Source organism: Desmodus rotundus, chromosome 2, assembly GCF_022682495.2.
Source record: "Desmodus rotundus isolate HL8 chromosome 2, HLdesRot8A.1, whole genome shotgun sequence".
Classification (NCBI taxonomy): domain Eukaryota; kingdom Metazoa; phylum Chordata; class Mammalia; order Chiroptera; family Phyllostomidae; genus Desmodus; species Desmodus rotundus.
This window is the reverse complement of record NC_071388.1, coordinates 188,431,050-188,454,669: the sequence shown is the minus strand read 5'-3', so window position 1 is coordinate 188,454,669 and position 23,620 is coordinate 188,431,050. Positions and strand designations below refer to the sequence as shown.

General features: G+C 41.5%; 1 long non-coding RNA gene across 1 annotated transcript; it reads right to left on the bottom strand.

The window, feature by feature from the left end:
• Positions 1-942: 942 nt before the first annotated feature.
• Positions 943-23,162, bottom strand: LOC128780336 (uncharacterized). The gene is made up of 3 exons (XR_008426259.1): positions 22,789-23,162; positions 9,099-9,219; positions 943-1,141 (listed from the first exon to the last, which is right to left on the bottom strand). It is a non-coding gene; the product is annotated as an uncharacterized lncRNA (long non-coding RNA).
• Positions 23,163-23,620: the final 458 nt, after the last annotated feature.

The window sequence follows — 23,620 nt, the reverse complement described above, 5'->3', positions numbered from 1 at the left end:
AAGCATTAGTGAACTGCTGAGCAACTTCTAGGGTCCTAACATATGCGTCATCAGAGCCGCCAAAGGAGAGAAGCAAAGGGAGGAGAAAAATACTTAAGAAGTAATGGCTGAAATTTTCTAAATTTTATGAAAACTATAAACACAGAGATCAAATAAGCTCAATGATATTCAGACACAAGCAATGAACACAAAAAATGAACTATAGATACACACAACATGGATAAATTTCAAAATAATGTGTTTGGTGAAAAAGTTGGATTAAAAATTTCACACTGTAGGATTCCATTGACGTAAAATTCTAGAAATGCAAACAAACTTAAAGTGGCTGAAGCAAATCAGGGATGGACAGGGAGGACAGGCAGAAAGGAAGAATTTCCAAAGGGCATGAGGAACTTTGGGGGTGATAGATATGTTCCTTATCTTGATTGTGGTGACAGTTTCCCAGATGTATACATATGTAAAAATATATCAAATTAAACACTTTATAAGTATGATTCACTAGGTGTCAATTATATCTCCAAAAATATATGTTACAATATTAATATATTAAATATATGGGTTTTTGTATATGTTAAAATTATTTAAATTAATGAAAATCAAAGCTAAAACATGCATCACCATCTTAGAATGAGCTAGAATGGAAGAATAAATCAGGAATCTGATAAAGTACAAGTGAGTAAGTAAATAATAACAGTTCGTCATTCTCAGAGCTGTTTTGAGGGGCATAACAACAAACATGGATGTGTTTCCAGGAAGATGGGAGACTTGAGCTGATGAGGAAACCCCAGCTGCCACTGCTGCCTCTGAGCCCTGCGTGCCGGAACTCAGCTCTGGTGACATCACTACAGCCACCAGAACCAAGGCCATTTTCTCATAAGGACCTTTTTCAAAAATCGCTGTCCTTTCCTGAAGCTAAATACATCTGCCAGCACTTACATCAGAAAAATGCAGACTCCACTGATGCCTCGTGCTGCCCACCTGTGAACTGGAGTCTCATTCGGGTCCGCGTGCCTGTGAGGCCTGGGTCACACGTCTGTATCCAGCTGCCAGCAAGTCTGGAAACTTGAGTCCAAAATCCATGCAGGGCAGGGAATGTTCATAGTGTGTTAGTTTCTCCACATCCAGAACAGTCCTGTAGATCCTAATGGGCAGTTACAAATAGTGATGAATGTTCACTACAATCATTATTCATAATTAGACCCAGGTCAAATGACTGACATTTACTTAAACATCACTTTATACAAAAGGCAACTTTGTAAACCTCAATAATTTAAACTTTAGATATGGCACTTTTCTTAATTTAATGTTTATAAGTGATACTAGAGAGGTGGGTTATATCATTGTACTTCCAGAATTACACCAAAGGAATATGAAAGATACTAGGAATAACTTAGGTACATGGACCCCTTACATTTTTAGGGGTTATCCCATAACTTATCTCTAATTTCAAAAGCAGTGGTCACACCTTAGACAAAATGCAATCAGTTCTCCAGAAATTGAATTAAAGTATCGAATAGCAATTCTGCCTGATGAGGCAGAATTAATAATTAATGATGCAGAAAATTGAGATAGAATATATAAAGCACAAGAAACGACTTGGCATACTTGATAAATACATTTCATTTTCTACAGAAACTGGTCAAGAAACACAATCAAGAATGTATTCTGATTTCGAAGACTACTTCAGGGAGAAAATCTTCCTGACTGTGATGGGTTCTCTCATAGCAGTGAGAGAAGGAAAGAAACTGAAGATGTTTTCAAGGGTTTAGTTTGGAACACAATAGGAGCAAATTTGCAGGGAAAGCCAACGAGTTAAATTTGGCAAATGTTGGCATTGAAGGGCTCGTGGTCATCCACCTGAAAAAAGTTCAGAAATTCAAAACTTTGGTCTGCTGAGGTGGGGTGGAGGGGTGGGGAGAAAATGCAGACAACTGTAATTGAACAACAATAAAAAAAAAAGGAAAAAAAACTTGGGTCTGAAATTTCAAAATCATAGAATAATGACTTTCCATTCTCAAGTTTATTTTTGTTTTGGTCTTGTAATCAGAAGAATTAAGTTCAGAAAAAAAAGTAGCTGAAGTTTAAACAAGACAGAAATATGGCTCTCTCCCATCCATTAAGTCAGAAGTTGGCTTGGCAGGAGTCTCCAGAGGATCAGGGGCCCAGCTCCTTTTCCTATGTGGCTTCCTTACCCAAAGTTATCTCATGGTGCAAGAGCGTTGCTGGAGCTTAAGCCATCATATCTCTACTCCAATCAGCAGAAGAGAGAAAGAAGGAAAAAGAGAGTGCCCTCTGCCTTTAGAGGTTCTTCCTACAAATTGCACTCACCACTTCCTCCTTCACCCCATTGGCTAAAGCTTAGTTAATGGCCACACCCATTTATAAGAGTGGCTGGGAAATAGTGTCTTTATTGTAACCACATGTGTACCTAGCTAAAAATGATGCTTTCTTTTACTAAGGAAAAGGAAGAAAACAGATAGTGGGTAATAGTCAGCTTTTAACATAAAAACCTAGGACAAACATCTGCAGCATTTGTTCCTCTAAAGAAAGTAAGGGGCGCTAACAGCCCCATCACAGGAATCACTGTGAATCCAGGAAAATTTGTAAACAGAAAATCATTCACAATCTTTGGTGCCTTAACAATTACGAGTGACCAATTACTTGAAGGACACAACAGATCACAACATATCAAAGTGTCAGGGCACCGTGAGCACACAAAGCCGCATCAATGGCAGTTAATCTACGGCACAACCACCTGAGGCTACCAATCAATCACTTCTAATGGGGCAAAAGAACAAATCCGGTAACACAGAGAGCATATATAATGTCACAGGTCTGAGATAGACTTACGATATGAAATTGAAAAAGATGGTTGCCAGTTTGTCCATTAGAGTCCCCATAGGAGTGAAATCCTATGGCATGTGTCTTCTCTGACTGGCTTATTTCACTCAGCATAAGGTTCTCCAGCTCCACCCATGCTGTTGCAAAGGGTAAAATTTTCTCCTCTTTTATGGCTGAGTCGTATTCCACACCAGGAAAGGAAAGATAGACTCATAGATAGAGAGCAGGCTGACAGCTCTGAAGGTGGTTAGGAGGGTAGAGGGACGGAGCAAAACAGGAAAAAGAGAAGGACTCGTGGACATGGACAACAGTGTGATAATTGCAGGGGGAGGGGGAAGGGTGGAGGTGGAAGAGAATATATGGAGGATAAATGGTGATAGAAAAACTAAGAAAATTAAAAAAAAATAGAAGATAGAAAAAAAATTTTAAAGATGTTTTCCAGTCATCACAATACAAAACTCTCATTTTGAATAACCTCTTTGTTGACCAGTTCAATATGTAGGATAGCCAGAATGAGCTGCAACAAATAAAATGATTAAGACATTTTTCTAACTAAGAACTATATGCTGTTTTGTATCACATATTTCTCTAGAAAAAAACTCAAAAGCTATATGCTCCCATCAGTCAGGCACAAAAAAAAGAGAAAAGAAAATTGGAAGAAACATTAATGAGAAAGAAAAAGGACTAAACTGTGTAAATGGAATAACTGCTATCATTTTTCTTTGCCATTACCTTGACAATAAAAGGTGTGCATGGAGCTCCTGATTTATGGTCCTTTCAGGCAGACACTGCTGAACAAAGCCACATTGATTTCCCAGGATCCAAGGTGGGGCAATTCAAGGCCACGGACAATTGCAACTCACACTTCTATTAGTTTAATATCTATGAATTGGATCTGACCCAGACCAAATTTATGAATGGGGCTGCTTTTGGCCTACCTGTCCTATCGCTGACAAATAAAAACTTTTACCTTACCATAAGTCATACCCATGAGCACACTCTGGACTTCTGACCCATATCTGTGTTGGCTCTCTGGTTCAGAGACCTTAAAACTCTCTTTGAAGATTATGCACCAATAAAGTAAATTTATCTTTGATGTAGCCGTACCTTTAACTGCTGAGAACAGTGTTATTACAAGAAGCCTAAGTTAAAGAACTTAGAAAATTTCAAAGCATGTGTTCCTGGTTTTTCCTTAGGTTAGTATTACTAACAAGACGGGACTAAAAATTGCCTTATGAAAGATTTCCTCTTTTACAAAGCATTGTATGTAGAGAAATAAAGTAGGGACATAGAAAAGAGTAAGCCCAAAGTTGGTGTCAATGGGCATGTATTAGTCCATGCATGAAGGTAAAGAAGAGAGAAATTAAAAGAACAGAAGAAAGCTAATATTTTTAATTAATTTATTTATTTTTATTCAGTTACAATTGTCTGCATTTTCTCCCCTTCCCTCCACCCCACCCCAGCCAGTCCCACCTCCCTCCCCTACCTCTACCCTCCCCCTTGATTTTGTCCTTGTGTCCTTTATAGTAGGAAAGCTAATATTTTAATAAATAACTGATAAAGAGGGAGAAAAACCTGCCACCAAAATTCTAAAGAAATGGTAAAGAAAGGAATTGGAAAAACATTAGAGAAAAAAGAAAAATTGAAATCTAACTGTACAGCTGAGGTGTTTCATTGAAAGGCTCTCTGGAAGCGGTGGCACGAGCTGAGTTTTGAGGGACAAGGAGAGAGAAGAGCATGGATGAAGACAGAACGATGTGACGTAGCCACCCATCTGAGCAACTTCACACCGTGGGTGAGGTGGAGGTAAAGGGAGAGAGGGGCCCAGGGTCCAGATCCTCATGCACTTTGTGCGCCAAGGTGGAGTTTACTTTATCCTGAAAGCTCTATTAAAGTCACGAAGCGATTTAAGCAAAAAAAAAGAACATGATCAGATATGCACTTTAGAAAAATCATTGAACCAAAGAAAAGGACACACAGGAATGTGGTCAAAGTGGGGACAGAAAGACAATCATAAAGATGAGAAGTGACAAGGTCTTGAACTTAAAGACACTGGGAAAGAAAGAAGAAAGAAGATAGATTCAAGAGGTATTAGGAGACAGAAACTGTGAGCCTTGTAGATTGATTGGGTGAGGAGAGGAAAGAGTAATGTAAAATGATGCCATCCATACTTCAGGTTAGAGCAACCGGGCAGCTGGTTCTGTCATTCTCTGAAATATGGTTTACAGGAGAATGAGAGGTCTAGGGGAAAGATTGTAAGTTCAGTTTTGATAACATTCAGTTTGAGCTGCCTAATAGGATCGTCAGGAGATGTCAGGAGGCAATTGATTGTGAATCTGAAACAGCATGATTCGTGGTGCAATGACTCACAGAGTATAAAACCTAGAGAAGTTCCTTAACCAAGGGATAAACTGATGTAAAAAAAAAAAATGCTTGACAATTATCAAAACTACCATGTGTAAATAAGTATTAGTTTTGAGCTTTCTGTAGTCCTTCCTCACTAAGGAGTTTGTCTTGCCCCTCAACCAATGTGGGTCAGGGTAATAACCTCTAAAAGCCTTTCTATGTTGTTCCACACATGCACCCTTGTCCCACGCGAAGCTGGACCCACACTGTGATGTGAGCGTATTGCTAAGCCTCGAGCTTTGCTTATGGGGTCATTAAAGTCTTTGAATGAGTCTCTCTTTGTCAACTCCCATGGATGTTTGCACGGTGACACTGACTCTTAGATTCTTCCATTGAGGTTATCATTCTTCAATAGCAAGGTCTGCATTCCTTTTCTCTTTTAGTGGCTACAGTTTCTTCATATGTCAATTGAAGATTTCAAAGCCCTAATAATTGTATGAGTTTCTACCTTCTAGATTCCCATTCACAAAACTATTACATGCCCCTGGAAGTAGCTCATTCAGAATACTACCGATTGCCCTCTTCATGCCCCAAATCACATGAATTACACTGATACATTCTTCCAGGCCCGGTGGATGTGACTTTTCTCTAGACTTCTGTTGACCCAAAGAAGATAGTATATGGCTAATGGGGAAGAGCTTCAAATGCCAACTGTTTAAGTTTTTATATATCAGTCCCTACCTTCTGCTCCATTCAGGTGACTCAGAAGTGAGTCAGCAGGAAACAAACAAGGATCGTGCTCTCAGTTGTTCATTTCCTAAATGTACTTAGGTTTGAACAGACACACTGCACAATGCCAATCACCATTAAAAAGGAAGTTTCCCTCCTTTTGGTTGCCTCACCAATAGGAAATAGGTATATCAGAATTCACTGAGTCCCCCAGAATGGGGGAGAAGTGGGTTTGGAGCATCTGCCCAATCATGTATCAAAGGGAATACCACTACATTAACAGGGAAGACTGCTTTCCTAAAGACTATCCATTGGAGAGTCTATCAAACTCATTTTCACCGGGGGCCACATCAGCCCTGTGGTTGCTTTCAAAGGGCCAAAATGATTTTAGGACTGTATAAATGTAACTACTCCTTAACTGTTAAGGAGTTGAAATTACATTTGGCCCTTTTGAAGGCAACCTCGAGGTTGATGTGGCCCCCAGTGAAAATGAGTTTGACTCCCCTGGTTTAAAACGTGGATGTAGGTTTAAAGGGACACAGTCTCCAGTGTCAGATTGCCTGGGCTCAGAGCTTTGCTCACCTATTATTCATCAGCTGTGTGCCATTGAGAAACTTACTCAACCCTGCCTTTACTCAGCTTCCTCATCTATAAAATGTGCACAATAATAGGTGACCTACGTCATGATGTTGGTGTGAGGATTAAATGATATATTTCAAGTGTTTAAAATGTACTTGGCATACAGGAAGCAATTGATAATGTTAGCTATTATATAAAGAATGTTTTCTTGTATTTCTGTTTGTTTTTGCATTGTTTGGGTTTTTACTGATTGTTTTGTTTTGTTTTTTAATGAAGATTGGTGTCTAATGCTGCCAGATGGAAACCCGAGAAGAGTAAACAACAAGGGATCTTCATGGATGGACACACAGCATGCTTTACTCCACTGTCCCAGGCAGTGACCCATCAGTGTATGTCACTCAGGGAGGAAGAAAGCACAGTGGTATATCCAGGCATCAAGAGTCTAGCAGCTCCCTGAATGACAAGCAGCCGGGCTAGAACAAAGCCAGGGAAGACATACAATCTCCTTTTTTAAAAAAATCACAACACATCTTCCATTTTGACAGCCCAGGGGGAAAAAAAAGGCAGCTACATAGAATAAATCACCAAGTGCATTTTGAGATCTTTCAGTGAAAAGCAGCAGAGAAGCACCCCTGATTATTCTGCAAAACCCTTACTTACATGTACACCCAGAGCTTTGGCCATAACTCAGATTGTACTGTAAAAAGGGAGAGGATTTCTGAGTTTTCCCTTGATAGGGCATAACATTCTTTTTCTCTTGCTGGACTTGGTGGCGCTGCCACAGCTGTTGCAGAAGAAGTCCCCAGAGTAAGAATTTACCACTGTAACCCGAATATATTCACCCTTCTAAGAATGCTATGTCTGAGTAATTTTCAAATTTCTAAAATTTTTAATCAACCATAAAGGCAGCAAAAATACAATTTAACCCATTATTAGTTATTATGGTCAGATAACAAATTGTGATTAGAGGCAGAAGCCAACAAAAGGGGACACAGAGAGGAAAACAGAAGCCACTGACAGAAAAAAAATAAAAATATAGAGAAGAGAGAAGGAACACACACCTGCTAGAAATAAGAAAAGGGTGAGCTGATATTTATGCGAGGGTTCACTTTCTCTCTCCCTTCAGACAATAGCACATTTAATGAGTCTCTCTCTATCAACTTGTCAAGCAAAACAGCTGCACCTTCTGTGCCTCGAGCTCAGGGAAAGGAACTTAAGTGTCATGTCCCCACAAAGCTTCCTAAGCTAGATGTCTCAAGGATATTGCTCAGGGAAAGTAAAAATCCCAAATATCCAGTCTCCTTCATCCCAAGAATTGCCTGCGCCATCTAGCGGCAGAGTGCAACATAACTTCCAAGAAGTTAACCAACAGAATTACAAGAGGTTCTGATTTCACTTTCTGTAGAGTCAGAGAGGCCTGAAGTATCCTCCCGCTCCTGGGATGCCGGTGCTGGGAGAGACCTTAGTGAGACAATGGTCTCGACTCTGGCTGTGCAAGAGAATCAAATGGAGAGCTTTTAAAAAATATATTAGTACTTGAATCCCATGCCCAAATACTTATTACCATAAAAATAATATTTAAAAATAAAACATTTTGTTCAAGTATAATGAATAAGAATTTCTAGGAGGAGGGCCCAGGGAATTAGTATTTTTTAAGAGCATTTCAGGCCACTTAAGCTAAATCCAGCCATGAGACCGACTGAGCTGATCCACTCCTCCTTGTTTAAAGTGTAAAAGAGGGGATGAGTTACCTTTCATCGTTCAGTTGCTGGAGGAGCAGAGATGGGAACTGAGACTCTCACTCAAACTGTAAGGTCGTGTTACACACAGGTGAGAGTCCCAAAAGCGAGAAGGGTCAGGGCAAACGAGAGGCGAGAAGCACCATCCAGACCGGAACTGTGCCTTGTTTTCAGAGTGGATTGTTTTGCTCTTTAATTTTTTCAGTCCCCTGTCCTGACATACGCTCCAAATATGTTCAAACTAAATTGAAAAATGCCAACATAAATGGATATTGTATTCATCTGGAAAGATGATTTTTAGAATAAAAAGGGTAAATCTTCCTAAATAAAAAGTAGGGTTTTAAAAACATGTTGGTTAAACTTCCTTTTAATGACTATTTGCACAAAGTTTGCTGGCATTAGGGGGTGTGGAGATGAATTCTTCTTTCTAACTTGCCTCACTTCAAAAAAGATTTGGAACAAAAATAGATGTAAAAAAGTAATTTTTAATTTAATTTTTAAACAAACCAGAGTGAAAGGTAACAAAGACCAAACAGTAAGACAAAATCAGGAAGAGTTAATACATAGTTCCTTGGTTAATATTACAAATTCTCCTGAACTTATTAGATCTAATAAAAATAAGGGAGATATGATCTGTTACAAGATTCCCATTCTCTATTTGATAAAAAGCAGGCCAGTTATTCAGAATAAGGGTAGGGCAGAGGGTTGACAAACAATAAGTTAAATCAATGAAGAAAAATAGAAACATAGAAGGAGGATAGGAACTCAGTATTAAATGGCATGGTCAGAAAAGATACTGCTGAGAAGGTGAGGCACCTAGCCAGCCAGGCAACTATTTGCACAATACGATTATTGCCTACTCACAGGAAGTCGGGTACAGGCCCATGTGATGGCTCTGATCCACACAGCAATTCAGGGCACCAGGCCTTTTCCATCTCGTGACCTCTCTCCCCCGCAGATCTTCAGGGTTCTTCTGTCCGCTGAACTGGGTAATGGGAAAAGGAAAGAGTGTGAAGAGGGGACACACCCCTCCACCTGAGGAGACAAGCATCAACCCCTCTCGTTCCAGGGAGAAGCAGTCAGGCAGCTCCACTGAGATGCCACAAGCTGGGAAATGCAGACCAGCAGTGCGCCTAAGGAGGAAGGGTATGCGCACAGATGAGCCTACGCAGTTCCTGCCCACACCGAGTTAGGAAGCCACTGCAGTTATTCCAGGGGAAGAACCTGCTGATTGGGACCAGGGTGATGGCAGCAGAGCTGGCGAAAACTGAGAAAATTCTGTGAGATCCTGAGTTAGGGTTGCCAGAGTTTACAGGCAAATTGGATACTGAGTGTGAGAGAATGAGAGACATCAAGCTTGAAGCCACGATGAACTGCTAAGGTTCAGATACCCCTGCACAGGGGCATCGTGAGAGCCTGATTTGCCTGAGTTAACTTCTGCGTGGCTCTTATTTGTGGCCAAAGGAAGAGGAGGGTTTTTTTCAAGAACACCCAGGTAACCAAAGCAGCAAATATGGATACCAAGATGGTGGCCTCGGAGTTCTGAGAGAAGGATGGAGGGCTTGTTTCCACAAGGGGCTCTGGAGACAGATACATATACAGTTTTGTTTTTAATTGCTCAAATAGCAAAATATAAAGTGAGAAAGTTGAGCATTTTCTGTGCAAATCACAGCGTCTAAGGGGACAGCAAATGCCATAGATGTTTCTGATGCATTGGCAGCACTGGGTTGAAATTTTTGGTGAGTAACCTATATATGACCCACTCCAAGAAATACTTGGTATAGAAGACAGAGAATTTGGGTGAAAACAAGGATCTGTGTTTTTAAGAATTAAGAAAAATGTTTTGTACTCTTCACCAATTTATCTTTATTAGGGAAGGAAGGAAGGAAGGAAGGAAGGAAGGAAGGAAGGGGAGGGGCAGGGTGGTAGGATTGACTGCATATTCCCCTGTTCACACTAGCTGCATATTCCCCCATGCACACACACTCCCCTCCCCAAGTAGTGAATTCTGTGCTCAGTAACAAAGAAAAGAAGTGTGGCAAACTGCCACACACACACAAGGAAATTGCCTGCTAAATAGTTTTCTTCATATATTTTGCTACTGAAAGCCTAGGCCCATTTTGGAGATGGGAGGAGTAAGAGAAAATACTACTGAGGAGATCAAATATGCTAGTCAAATATGCAAGCATGAAGGTAAACGATTTTTCTTGCATTAAATGAGATTTTTCTCAACTAGAAGGGACAGGCAGGAAGAAGGCACAGTGCTGCTAGAGAGGCTGTGTTTCCCACAAGGAGAGGGGCTGGTGATGGAGGGCACACAAATCCTGTCTTTCATTAAAATTTTGATATATTGTTCATCATAAAATTTTGTATTCATTTAGATGTTTTGAATATTGCATTAGAATGCCATTTATATCATACTGAGCTTTGAGGCGCCCCCTTAATCCTAGTCTTAGTGCCACATCACAGAAAAGTGCCAATGACCCCAGCCACACCACTAGACCCAACGGGCTGTCCAGTGGGATGATGGGCATACGATGGTAACCTCTGTGGGTAGATGACCTGCAAATAAAGAGGCTCCTCTGATTCTCCCCAAATTTATACCATGTAAGAACTTTGAACTTAGGAATTAAGTAAACCAAAAGAAAAAATGAAGCTAATAGCAAAATTAAGGCTGGGAACAAAAAATAATCTACGCTCTAAATCTTACTCATTTGGGTTCACAGACCATTCACATCCATTTTACCAATAATTCTTGACACTAGCTGAATATTGGAATCCCCTAGAGTACTGTTAATACTTTCCAAAGACAAAGTTCCACCTGCAGAAGTTCTGATATAAATGGTATTTTTTAAAACCTCGTTAAGTGATTCTAAGGAGAAGCCAGGCTGCCAGTCATTGCCTTCCACCATCAAGCATGAGTGCCGCTTGCCGTGTACACTGTGGCAGTGGAGCCTAGTAGGGGTCCAGCAAAATGACAGCCTCTCCTCTTGTCTTCCTGTCTTCCCGTCTTATGGGGCTTCACGACAAATCTCAGTGCATACTGCAATGAAGCATAAAATAAAACCAAGCTCGCCAGGAAAAGTGACAAAGCTTGGGAACATAATTAGGACAACAGATTTGATGGCGGGGGGAGTGGTGGGAGGTAAATGCAGACAACTGTAATTGAACAACAATAAAAAAATATTTTTTCTAAAGACAACAATTTGAAAGCATCCCTTCACCTAAAGCTCAGAGAGTGTCAATTCTTGAAAAAGTGTATTTGGATTTACACGATCATTTCTTTTAAGATGGCAATGCCGTTTTATAGTTAGAGACATTGGAAAATAAGAAAACACATTCAGAATAAAATAGCAAAAAACTGATCACAGTTCTTTTTTAATGGAATTAATTTGTCATAGATCAAATGTTTTCTCTATGCTACATGACAGCAACATACACCGCACTATCTCTACCTCTTAAAACCTAAAAGTAAAACTTTCTCTACTCTGCATTGACAAGCACCTGCTTTAGATGAGGTTTAACCCTGGTTTTCAAGGTGCTTATAACCTAATGGTCTATTGGTAATTCAGCATTCAGCATCACGCACCATGCTGGACGTCCCTGGAATAGCTTGTGAACCAGGTTACAACTTCAGACAGCTTTATTAACCCATCTGTTCACTCATATGAATGAAGTCATCCCTCTACAAACTACAAATGACTATCACCTCAAATGACAGCACTGCAAATGAGATGTTCGACTTGAAGGAGTATTTTCCTGCCCCTGGGGAAATGTTACTGCCAGGTTCAGTAGAACCGAAAGCAAACTGAAAAAGAACTACTTCCCCTGTTTGCTGAATATAACCTGTAAATGCCTTGTGAGTAGGCAAGAGAAACAGTCAGCTAAAAGGTGACTGAAAGATATCAGTAACGACCAAGAACACTCCTTTACCCACCTACCCAAGTGTCAAAGAACCCAGAAATCCATTATTGGCTATGTATTCTTTTGGAATAAAGAGTGTTATCTCCCTGTAGACACACTCCCTGAGTGGGTAAATAAACACACTCAAAATATCCATCCAGAGGCTAAAGAAGCAATTGTTGTCACCAACAATTATATCTACTTAAATTGTTCATATCACCCAGAAGCACCGAGCCCCTGACTTGGAGGAAAATTACGCACAGGACAGAAAAAACTTTTTATTACTTTATAATTTGATCTAGAATTCACCCAGCCTGTGTTCTGACTGCAACCTTCTGCTGGCTATACTGTTTTCCAATGAAGCCACCAGTTTGCCCCTATTTGAAAACCTATGTGGAACTCCTATTTCAACACCAACTCAGTGAAGCAAGTGATGAAAGGTGGCTTGGAAACCCAACAGAGAAGGAGTTCTTCATCTTAAACCCACAGAGAAGGGTCTGGGGGTGGAATTCAAAGAATCCATAACTTGAGTTGAAAAACAATTAAATTATATCATTTATTTTCACTATCATCTAACTGAAATTGAGTCTTTCATTCAAATATAAATGAGTCATATCAGCAGTACCTATAACTTTGTCACAGACACAATTGACTAATATTTTTATTTCTCATGGCAGTTTTTGGTAGATATATGGAAATACTATATATGTCATTACTTTGGATTTATGATGATTATTAGGCCAGCCATTAGATTATGTTATTTAATATGTAAATAAGAAGCAAACATACTGACTGTGTCACAATTCTTTTAATTATTTTGATAACCTGTATTCAATGTGACATTTTCTTTGAATTCTTTGTATTTTATATTGTACAGTTAAAAAAGATTATTCTGCTGAAGAGTAACAAGCTTCAACAGACTCCCCAAACCATCAGACACACACAAAAGTTTAAGAACCCCTGAAGTAGAGAAACTTCTTTCATTGCAGTTATGGGTAATTAGACTTTTGTGTAGTCTTACTATAGATTTAAAATTTTACTATATTTACTAAGATCTTACTATAGATCTTAAAATTTATAGCAGCAAGGCAGGCAAGAATCAAAATATCCTCTGCTAGATTCTTTGCTACCAGTGGCCCCCCGGGCTTCATGTCAGGGTAAAGAATGCAGATATTCTCTGTGCTTCATTTCAAATAACACAGTAAAAGTTATTTTCTGCAGATGATCAAACTTGGATAATATGAAATGATTCCATTCACTACCCAGTCACACTAGCTATCCTATTTTTAACTTCTCCAGTGATTCGCTAGAGGAGTATGGCAATTAATTTAACATTTTGGAACTTCCACTTTTCTATACGTACAAAACATAGAACTGTGGGTCATTAAATTATATAACTATGACTAAAGAAGGTTCTCTAGCCATCAAATGCTGCTATTATCTGATCACAAAATGGTATAGCCCAGAAAAAGAATTCTGGAGGGAGAGTGAAGCCTAACTCTTGTGGATGGGCATATTGGGTTGGCCTCAGCCTAAATGCAGAGCAGTCAGCTTTGTTGGCTTCGGACAGATTCTTGGTTACCAGCAACCACCCATAACGTAGTTTTGGTTGCTGCCAGTGACTCTCACTTGCTTTGTTAATGCCACCCTTAAATCTCCATGGAAGCCCCGGGCAAGTTAAGGAGGGAAAACTGAGAGAGTGGAATGTTATGACTGTTCCTCAGGTTGATAAGCTTGAGGGAAGGCCGGGTCTTCCAAATGGCATAGGGCCCCCCAGCAGAAGATCCCTCTTTGGAGAGACGCATCCTGCAACTCCCCAGTGCTGGCAGGTCTGCTCCGGGTGACCTTGCTTCTCTTTTTATGAAGAAATTGGTGGAAACTTGGTGCCTTAATTGGGGTGGTGAGATAATAATCGCCCACGGTCACAGGACACTCAAGGACATCAGAGAGAAGAGAACAAATGCACAGACATCAAATGCACACTTGTACAACCAGTGCAATTCAAATACATCCAACATTTAAATCATTCCTGCAGGAACTCAACACAAGCAATAATTACATCATCCAAAGGCATGAAACACTCTCTTATAACCAATTAAAGTCATTCAAGTCAATTATTCAAACAATTCCTGCCAAAACACAACTCAAACCTTCACATGAATTTTCTCCAGAAATTAGCTCACTGGAAACATTATAAAGTGTCCCAGTCCAGAGCTTCACAGCCCTCAAGGGGGTTTTCCAGCTTTGCCCCCACAACCTTCTTTATTTTATAAATGCAGGATCTAGAGTTTTAAGGGACTTCTCTGATACAAGAGACTTCCTTCCGTCCTTCCTTCCCTCTTTCCTTGTTTTCTTTCTTTCAATCTTACGATAGTATGGGGAAAAGTAAGTATGACTGGTTTATGACTCTGTCTCCCCATTTTATGGTGTTTGGCTTAAACTAGATTTCCATATCTTTTATTGCCTCTTACCTAATATTTAGTTACTTGCTCCTATAATCTCCAAATTGGAAATGTCAAAGTGCTAGCAGATCAATATGCCAGGGAAGGGAAGTTTCTCTCCTACTCACACACAGAAGTGGAGCAGCCCTATTTCTGGGTCACTCCATTGCTGTTAAAGAGCGCAAAGAACATGTTCCTGAGACATATCAGGGAGCAAAAGCGGCGCCAACATACATCCACCTACATTGCACCGCGTCAGAAATTTGGCCTGTCCTCTGAAGAGTTCCATAGTCAGAAATCCAAAACAAAGTCAGCAGCAGTGGAGTGCCTCGCTCCGCAAGGTCAAGTAACCCTGGGTGCCAAGAACGTCGGGGAGAAGGGAGGACCCTTGCCCTTTAAATCCTGGGATCCATATTCTTCAGTCCTGAGAGGTAAATCAGATAAAGATTTCCTTCCACAGAGTTACTTCCACTGATCAAGGCCTTAGGGAGGAGCTTTCTCATCATCCAGAAAAGTACAGTGTTGATGGAATAATTTTTAAATGTTAAAATAATAAGTAATTTTCTTACTAAGCTCCCCACTGAACAACTTGCAATAATTCTTAACCTGTGGTCTCTTTAATCCCCAGATTTGTATGAAAGAGGAATATTCACAGAAGGTATGAATCTGCAATCCTCTAAGACTTCTCTTAGATTTGCTAGAGAAATCTCAGTAAATGTACTTGGGAATTTTTTTTTTACTTTTTTTCTATAGAACATTAAAAATTAACCTATCTACCATTTTTTGGCTATGAAATGCAAATATAAATTTAAAAGGTAAAAGAAATGACAGTGAGAAAGGGGCAATAAGCAGTTTGTAAACACATTTTTAACCCCTATTTCCCAAAGGAAAACATTACTTTCCCAAGAGAGCTCTTTCAGTCATTGTCCAGCAGATGGGTAGTGTTTGGACAGTCCCTGAGAAACCCATCAGTTTATTTCTGCTCACAGCGCACTCTTACTCTCTGAAGGCAACGGGACCTATGTTCACAGAATAATCACTACCAGAGCAGGTGCAGCAGGAGTAGACAGAGCAAACAGGCAGCGTGCTAATAGGGAGACCGTCAGAAAACCAAAATCTGTCAAGCCCTGGAAAAGAAACTGTGGTCATCATGAGCAAATTCAGCCTGCAAACAGAGGCAGTTTTTATGGTACGAGGCTGAATGATAATGATGGACCCAGACCTACGTTTTCATCTTTCTTCACTTTTCAAACAAGGCTATTTTTGCTTCAACTATGGCATCAGAAACATGATAATAATACTTAGTATTGACAACTGACTCGTCTCCTCTCTAAACCAAAGGAAGTGTACTCTTTCCCCTAATACAGAAGGGAAAATTACACCCATGATCTAACAAACAACATGATTCAGTCCTGATTTCTTCTTTTCTTTTTTTCTTCTCTTTCAACCTTGGAAAATAGCCCATTTGTGCAGCTGAAAAAGAATAATGCAAGCAAGCCAAAGAAAAAGGTTGTACAGCAAATCAGATATTTAATGAAGAAAGGAAAAGGCCATTTCAATGCAGATTTCAATTAGTTTCGAGTCCAAGGGTTTCCCACAGGTCCCCAGCACAGATCTGAGCTATACTGAGTAAGGTTCAAATGCCCTTTTTTAAAAAAGGAACTAGGACATATCCCTATGGTCCATGACACAGGCAGGAAAACTGATTTAGTGGCCTAATTCTATTCTCAAAATTTGAAACTCCAGTATTGAATTGTTGCCTTCTGGGCATTTTCTTGACATTTCAGTGATGCTAAGCTGTTCTCCATTTGGCTTTGTACAAATTGATATGTATAGCTGGGAGCACAAACATGTATAAAGGTAAATTTACTATCCAAACACTTGAAGGAGGAAAGGCAAACTGTAGAGGAAAAAACTCAAAAGAGAGATCAGACTTTAACTTTTAAAAATAGGAGGGAGCACCAATGTACTCAACAACACCGAATTAATCTTAAACATAAAGACAGCAAGCCGTTCAAAAACACCAGTGCCAAGGGGTGGCTTGGAGAAACATTACTGTAATGTCCATCAACTTCCTCGTCTCTCATTTTTTTTAATATGCACAATTGATGCTTTTTTCTGTCTTATGTGCACTGTTTTGCAAATGCAGGTTCAGACAACTTTATTCTGGGCTCCACCCAATGAGACAACTGCCTAAGCCACTCCCATGTATAAGTTATGGAGCTGCCACAAATTCAGATGGTTCAAATTGTACCTCTTATATATCAGGTTCCATCTATCATTTGTGCCAGCCAGCTGTAAGATGCCAGAGTGCTAATCCACCTACTGGATATGTAAATGGATAAGGTCAGAGGGCAGGCTAGCAGGGAAGAGGTTGGGGACCCAGGAGCACTACATCCAGAGCCGTGTGAAAGACAAGCAGGTGGCGTGTTGTTCGGTAGCTCCTTCTGGGAAAGTTAACATATAGATTCTTTAAGGAAACGAGGGGATAGAAAATTAAGAATATTCCTGAGTTAGACTTCATTTCCAGAATTGTAACTAGAGAGAGATGTGCTTCAATGTACACTTCCCTATGTGTATAGGGTAGGATTTATTTACAGAGTAAGGATTTACAGCAAGCAAAAACAGACCTGGGTCTTGTTTTCAGCTTGGCTCCCAGAAATGGATTCTGTGGAGTCTTGCATATAAGAGGTCATTGGGGATCACCCTCTGGGAAGAGAGATGTGGAGAAGTCAGGTGGCTGACTGAGCAGAAGGAGAAGCTGACCCACAATGCAGTTGCAACAGAGCTCCTGCCCACCCCACAGGGAGCCCTGGGACCTAAGATGTCCTTTCAGAGTGGTCTCAGGTTGAAGCAAGGATCCTGGGCTCTTGGACTCCCCAAAATGACCAGTCATTAAATACTCTTCCAAGACAATGTTAAAAAAAATAAAAACGCCACAACCTGGGAGAAAACATTTACAAATCTTGGAAAAAAAAAAAAAAAAACTTGTGTTCAGAATATATAAAGAAATCTCAAAACTATTAAGAAAACAAATACCCTAATAAAAAGAAGGGCAAAGGATTCAAACAGGCATATCACCAAAAATATATGTGATTTGCAAATAAGAATATGAAAAAGTGTTCAATAGTGTTAGTAACCAGGGAAATGAAAGGTGAAACCACAATGAGTTACTACTACACAGATTTGCTACGACGGCTAAAATTCAAAGAACTAAACACACCAAATGTCAACACAAATGTGAGAAAGAACTGGAACTTTCATACACTGCTGGGGGGAATGTGAAATGGTGCATTTCGGTAAACAGTTTGTTTCTTTAAGTTAAAAATACGAGCCATTCCTCTCCTAGGTATTTACCCAAGAGAAAGGAAGTGTTATATGCATACAAAGACTTTTCCATGTTACTAGCACCTTTATATGTTAATAGCCAATAACTGGAAATAACCCAAATGTTCATCAAGAGGTAAACACAGAAGCAAATTGTGGTACATCCACAAAATGGAATAAAACTGAACAATAGAAAGAACTATTGATATATGCAAAATGGATAACTCTCAAAATAATTACGCTAAGTGAAAAAAGGCCAAGTACATACTACATAATTCTGTTCATATAAAATCTAGAAAATGCACTAATTCTAGTTCATCTAGATCACCCCCAGCTCACCTTTATTTATCTCACTATTCTGCTTCCTTCCAGACCCAGCTCTGTTATCACCTGCCAGGAAACCTCCCTGATTCCCCTGGTTAATTCTGGTTAGTTGCCTCTGCTGAGTTCCCAGAGTATCCTATGCATCTCACACAGCATAACATTTATGTACATTGTAATCATCTGTTTCCTTGTTTACCTTCTTACTAGCCTGTAAGATAACTTTCATTCGAAAACCCCACCTAACACTGGCTGATGTGGCTCAGTGGATTGAGTGCCGGCCTACAAACCAAAGGGTTACTGGTTCGATTCCCAGTCAGGGCACATGCCTGGGTTTCTGGCCAGGTCCCCAGTGGTGGCTGCACAAGAAACAACCACACATTGATGTTTCTCTCCCTCTCTTTCTCCCTCCCTTCCCCTCTCTAAAGATAAATAAACTCTTTAATGGAAAAAAAACAATAAAAAAATCACACCTAGGTTCAAAAACTTAGCACAAAATAGATGCTTCAAAACACCTATTGAAAAAGAAGTAAATGGGTGAATGACTCAACAAAAGAACCAACAATGAATCAGAGAATATAATTTGGAGGCATTTTAGAGGCCCAATCTTTACATATCCAGGCCAAACTTGCGTACAAACAAAACACATGGAAACAGATAAAACGTGATTTTTGCAGACAAATATAAAAGGTTTGTCTCCCACCCACACATCTGTATCAGTTTATTTGAATTCTACTCTTCAATATTCAGAATGAGAGAAATACAGTTTCCCAAGAGAAAAGAAAGGGTAAATTAGGAATTTATAATGGAGGGTTGGGGCTATGAATAGAGGAACTGAGTGGTCAAGGGACAGCCCTGGGGCCAAGTGTCATCAAGGGGCAAGAGGGGGGCAAACTAAGGAGGGCTGCAGCTTCCTGGGTGGATGTCGGGGGGAGTATAGCTCAGTATATTGGCTCTCCTCCCAGGCCTGGAGTCACCACTTGCTGGATAATGGCCTCAGAAAAGTGGCTGAACTTTGTAAGTCTTAGTTTCTCACCTGTGAAAGCAGGATATTAATAGCAGTGGCTACTCACAGATCACAGGCCATAACTCAGGTAAAGCACCTACCACAAAATAAAGACCCCGTAAACAGTAGCTGTTAGGAGGCAAGGGCTGTTGCCCAATCTCTGGCCTTTTTGTAGTCCTGCCAACACCCACCAAGTCCCCTGAAAGGTTTATGACCCTTTCCACACCGAGTGACAGCCAACCTCCCGGTCCAATCGGCGTTGTTCCACTTGGCCTCTGGCTGGACGGTGCAGGGCTTTATTAAAGAGCTCTGAATCAGGACTCGTGGTGAAAGGGGTAACATAGAATTATTCTGCCTGCAGAGAATCAAGTTTAGGCTTTAAAAATTACAAAAGACTTGTTCTAACTAGTTGTTCTCCTCCTTGCTCAAAACAGGTTTAAAATTCTGGATGAGAGATATTTAGGTTTGATCTAAGAACTCTTGGGAATATGAGTGTTAAAAACCTTAGTTGAGCCCTGGCCAGGTGGCTCAGTTGTGGAGCATCACCCAGTAGACCAAAATGTTATGGGATCCACCCTGATCAGGGCACCTACCTAGGCTGCGAGTTCAGTCCCCAGTGGGGAGCATATAGGAGGCAACCAATCGATGTTTTTCTGTCTCACATCAATGTTTCTCTCTCTGTCTCTGTCTCTCTCTCTCCCCCTTCCACTTACTCTAAGATCAACAAAAGCATGTCCTCAGGCAAGGATTTAAAAAACAAACAACAAAAAAAACCTCTAGTTGACTACCAAAAGAAAGGGAACAGATATCTTTCCTCCCTCCCTCCCTTCCTTCTTTCCTTTCTTTCCCTTTTCTCTTTCTTCTTTTCTTTTTACCAGTAGCCCAGGAAGTACTTTAGGACCTACAGTGTAGCAAACATAAATTTGAGGTATGACATATAATTCACATAGTTTCACAGTCTACTTGTTACCATTTAGCACCACAGTTTTTGTATTGGAGATCCTCTCCCTCTCTCTGTCTCTCCTCTCTCTCTTTCTCTGTTTTTCTCCCTCCCCCGCCTCTCTTTCTCTAGCATTTCTCAAACTTGACTCGGCAAGAGGATCACATGAAGAAGTCGTTTCTAAAAATGGAGATTCGGGCAGTGCCCTTGGCAGGCCCCCAGATCAGTTTCCCTCTCCAACAGCATTTGGACAGACCACACCCAGGGAGGCCCCTCCTTCCAGCTCTGACCACCCCCCAGTGCTTTTCCAGTCACCACCTTTGGAGCCCTCTCAACCGCCCTCAGCCTCCAAGACCAGCCAACACAATTTATTTACCTTAACTCCTTACCTGCGAACAACCACGAGCTCCCAAATTCGTCAGAATTATTCCGCCAGGAGGAAGCTGCTATCAACTACATGGTTAACTGCATCTGCGGGCCTCCTACACCTACCGCTGTCTGGGCTCCTATTGTGACGGGGACATACTGGCTCCGGAGGGTTGGGCCACTTCTTTCCTGAGCTGGCTGAGAAGAAGCAAGAGGGCGCCGAACCTCTCTTAAAGATGCAAAACCAGTGCGGTGGCAGCGTTCTCTCCCAGGACACCCTGAATCCATCCCACGATGAGCGGAGTAAAACTCAGGAAGCCATGGAAGCCCCCATTGCCCTGGAGAAGAACCTGAGCCACGTCCTTTGGGATCTGACGCCCTGGGTTCTGCCCACCTGGGCCTCCATCTCTCTGACTTCCTGGAGGGCCACTTCCTGGATGAGGAGGTGAAACTCATCAAGAAGGTGGGCCACCACCTGATAACCTAAGCAGGCGGGGCTGGGCAAGTGTCTCTTCGAAAGGTTCACCCTCATGCACAAGGAGGAGCCTTTGGAGCCTGAAAGTCTTTGAGGGGCCCCATCTGCAACGCCCTCGTGTCTGGCTTTTGCTGGAGCCTCTCCCTGAACCACTAGGCATCCTTTTAACCACCCTGGAGCCCTCTCCCCTGCACTGGACCAAATGAAAGCAATAATGCTTTTTTGCAGAAAAAAAAATTTTAATTCAAAAATAAAAAAATAAAAATGTAGATTCAACCCAACCCTACTGAATCACAATCTCTAGCAGGAAAATCTGAGAGTCTACATTTTGAATAAGCTCCTGGGATGACACAATATGTGACAGGAAATTAGCCTGAGAATTTGATCTTCTTTCTCAGCCAGCTCTGAAAGCAGCTCTGGACCCAGGCTTTGGGACTCAGCCCAGACGCTGTGACAATGGCCGAGGAGACAGCTCCTCCCTTGCAGGTACAGACCTGGTTCTTGCAGCCCCTTTTCTCTGCACCACAGACACTGGCTGACCGAGTAACATGGCCATCTCCAGGTGGTCTTGCATGGCCGTGGCAGGGTGAACCAGCTGAATTCTTGAAGTTTCCTTCTAGGTCTGTAAGTTGCACTGCTCATTCCACATTGCCCTGAAATAGCAGCTCCTCCCACCACTTTCATAAACTCTGCTCTGCTCACACAGTCACTCCCCTATACATTCGAACTCTCACCTCTTTCGGGAAATAGAAAGGACAAATGAAATACAAATAACATGGCTACCAGGCAAGTCAGAAAGTTTTGAAGTTTCTCTTTCAAATGGTTGAGAAGTACCTGCTGTGAGGCAATTCTGAAGCTTAAAAGAGGAACTACCTGAGTCAGAGCATCTCCATGGATTACTTTCCCCACCAGGGAGCAGGGCTGCCAGATAGGCCAAAAGAACACGGCAAAATGGGACATTGTACAGGGACTTGGTCAAACCTCATCCCCTCCCATAGGTGAGTTTTGTATGGGCGGGGGGAAAGGGGGGCAGGGTGCAGTGGATGCAAATGTAATCCTTCTGCAACGAGGATCCAGTGTTGCCAGAACACTGCTCCAATAAGGGACGCCTTCCATCCCTACCTCCATTACTCATTTGAAGCATACAGAGAAGTGGGACCTGCATAACTTTAACCATGAAACATCGGTGCATGTTTTCAACAATAAAAAGGAAAACCTTTTTTCCATTTTTGCTTGTAAAGACATGGAAGAACACTATTGATCAAGATCCCTTCTCAAATGTCTTCCCTAAAACAGTTTAAAGGATTGAACATTTTAACCAACTTTCTGTCCTCAGTCTTTAATCTCCCAAGAAAACCCCAGCACACCTGTGCCTCCTATAATAGTGGCTCTTACCCAGCAGGTACATTTAGAGAAAGGAATCTGTCAGCACACTAATAACGGTCCGGTCAAGGGTGGGAGGAAACGCTGCAAGCACCATAGGTGATACTGTTACAGAACAGACCAGGGGGAGGGGGGTGTGCGATATACTATCACCAAAAGGACCCCACTTTTTCTCCACAGGTTCCCCCCACCTACTAGGTTCATTTTGCTCACTGCCAGAGGAAAGACGTCTCTCAATGCCAGAGACTGGTGAAAAGGAAAGGAAGTATTTATTTAAAAGTTACACTGACTTAGAGTAATGACTTAATGTCTTCATTAAAATACTAAAGTCCTTTAGAATACCCACAGATGCACACAGTCCTTCCTTCTCCCCTTTGCCCAGTCTGGGGTACCGTTATCTCAGGAAAAGAAGTAGAAGTCCATGGTTCAAGCAGCCCCTCGGTTCCGGCACCATCCGTGTGTCACTGCTGCGATCTCCAGTTAATCCAGATCCACGTGGCACCTTCTCGGGGCCCACCAGCAAGAGTCCTCTCTCCCCTTTTCTTCCAGGCAAAGTCTCTCCTGTTGCCTAAGGCACATGGCAAAAGGGAGCACCCCAAAGCCACGTGGTCCCCTCCCTATTTCGCCAAAGCTGTGTGGTCCTCCCCCCGGTTATGGCTGCCACACCTGGGTTTAAATCCCAGAGCCAGTCTTCCTCTGCAGCCCCATTTCCAACTCCTCCTACAATCAGTTACACCTGCCAGCGTTCCCGTATTTGTCCAGCTTTACTGAGCTGCCATAGTAAGTCTGGGCAGGTGTGGCCCCAGGGCGTGGAGCCAATCTTCTCCAAGCTCTCACGCAGGCCCTGTAACCTGGGGGAGTTGCCTCCCAGTTACATCCCGGGTGGAAGTCACTCCCACCCCCCTGGCTCAAAGCATGGCTACCACTATTTAACATATCCATGAAATCAGTTAAAGGTTATAGATACGTTAAATGACCTTGCCAGAGGTTAGCTGCACAGCTGTTGCTGTACAAAACAGCTCTGAACGGCCCTGCTCCATATGTCCCTTTCCCCAGCTCAGACTTGTGGGGGTGAGGACATCTTATATATATATTTTTCTAATATTTCCTGGACACCTTGAGTTCTGGACCCCATTACAAATCCCTATTTGGGGCCCCCCTCTTGGCTGTACCCTGTTACAATACTATCTCCAGGAAATTAAAAGTGTGCCTTAGTGTGCACGG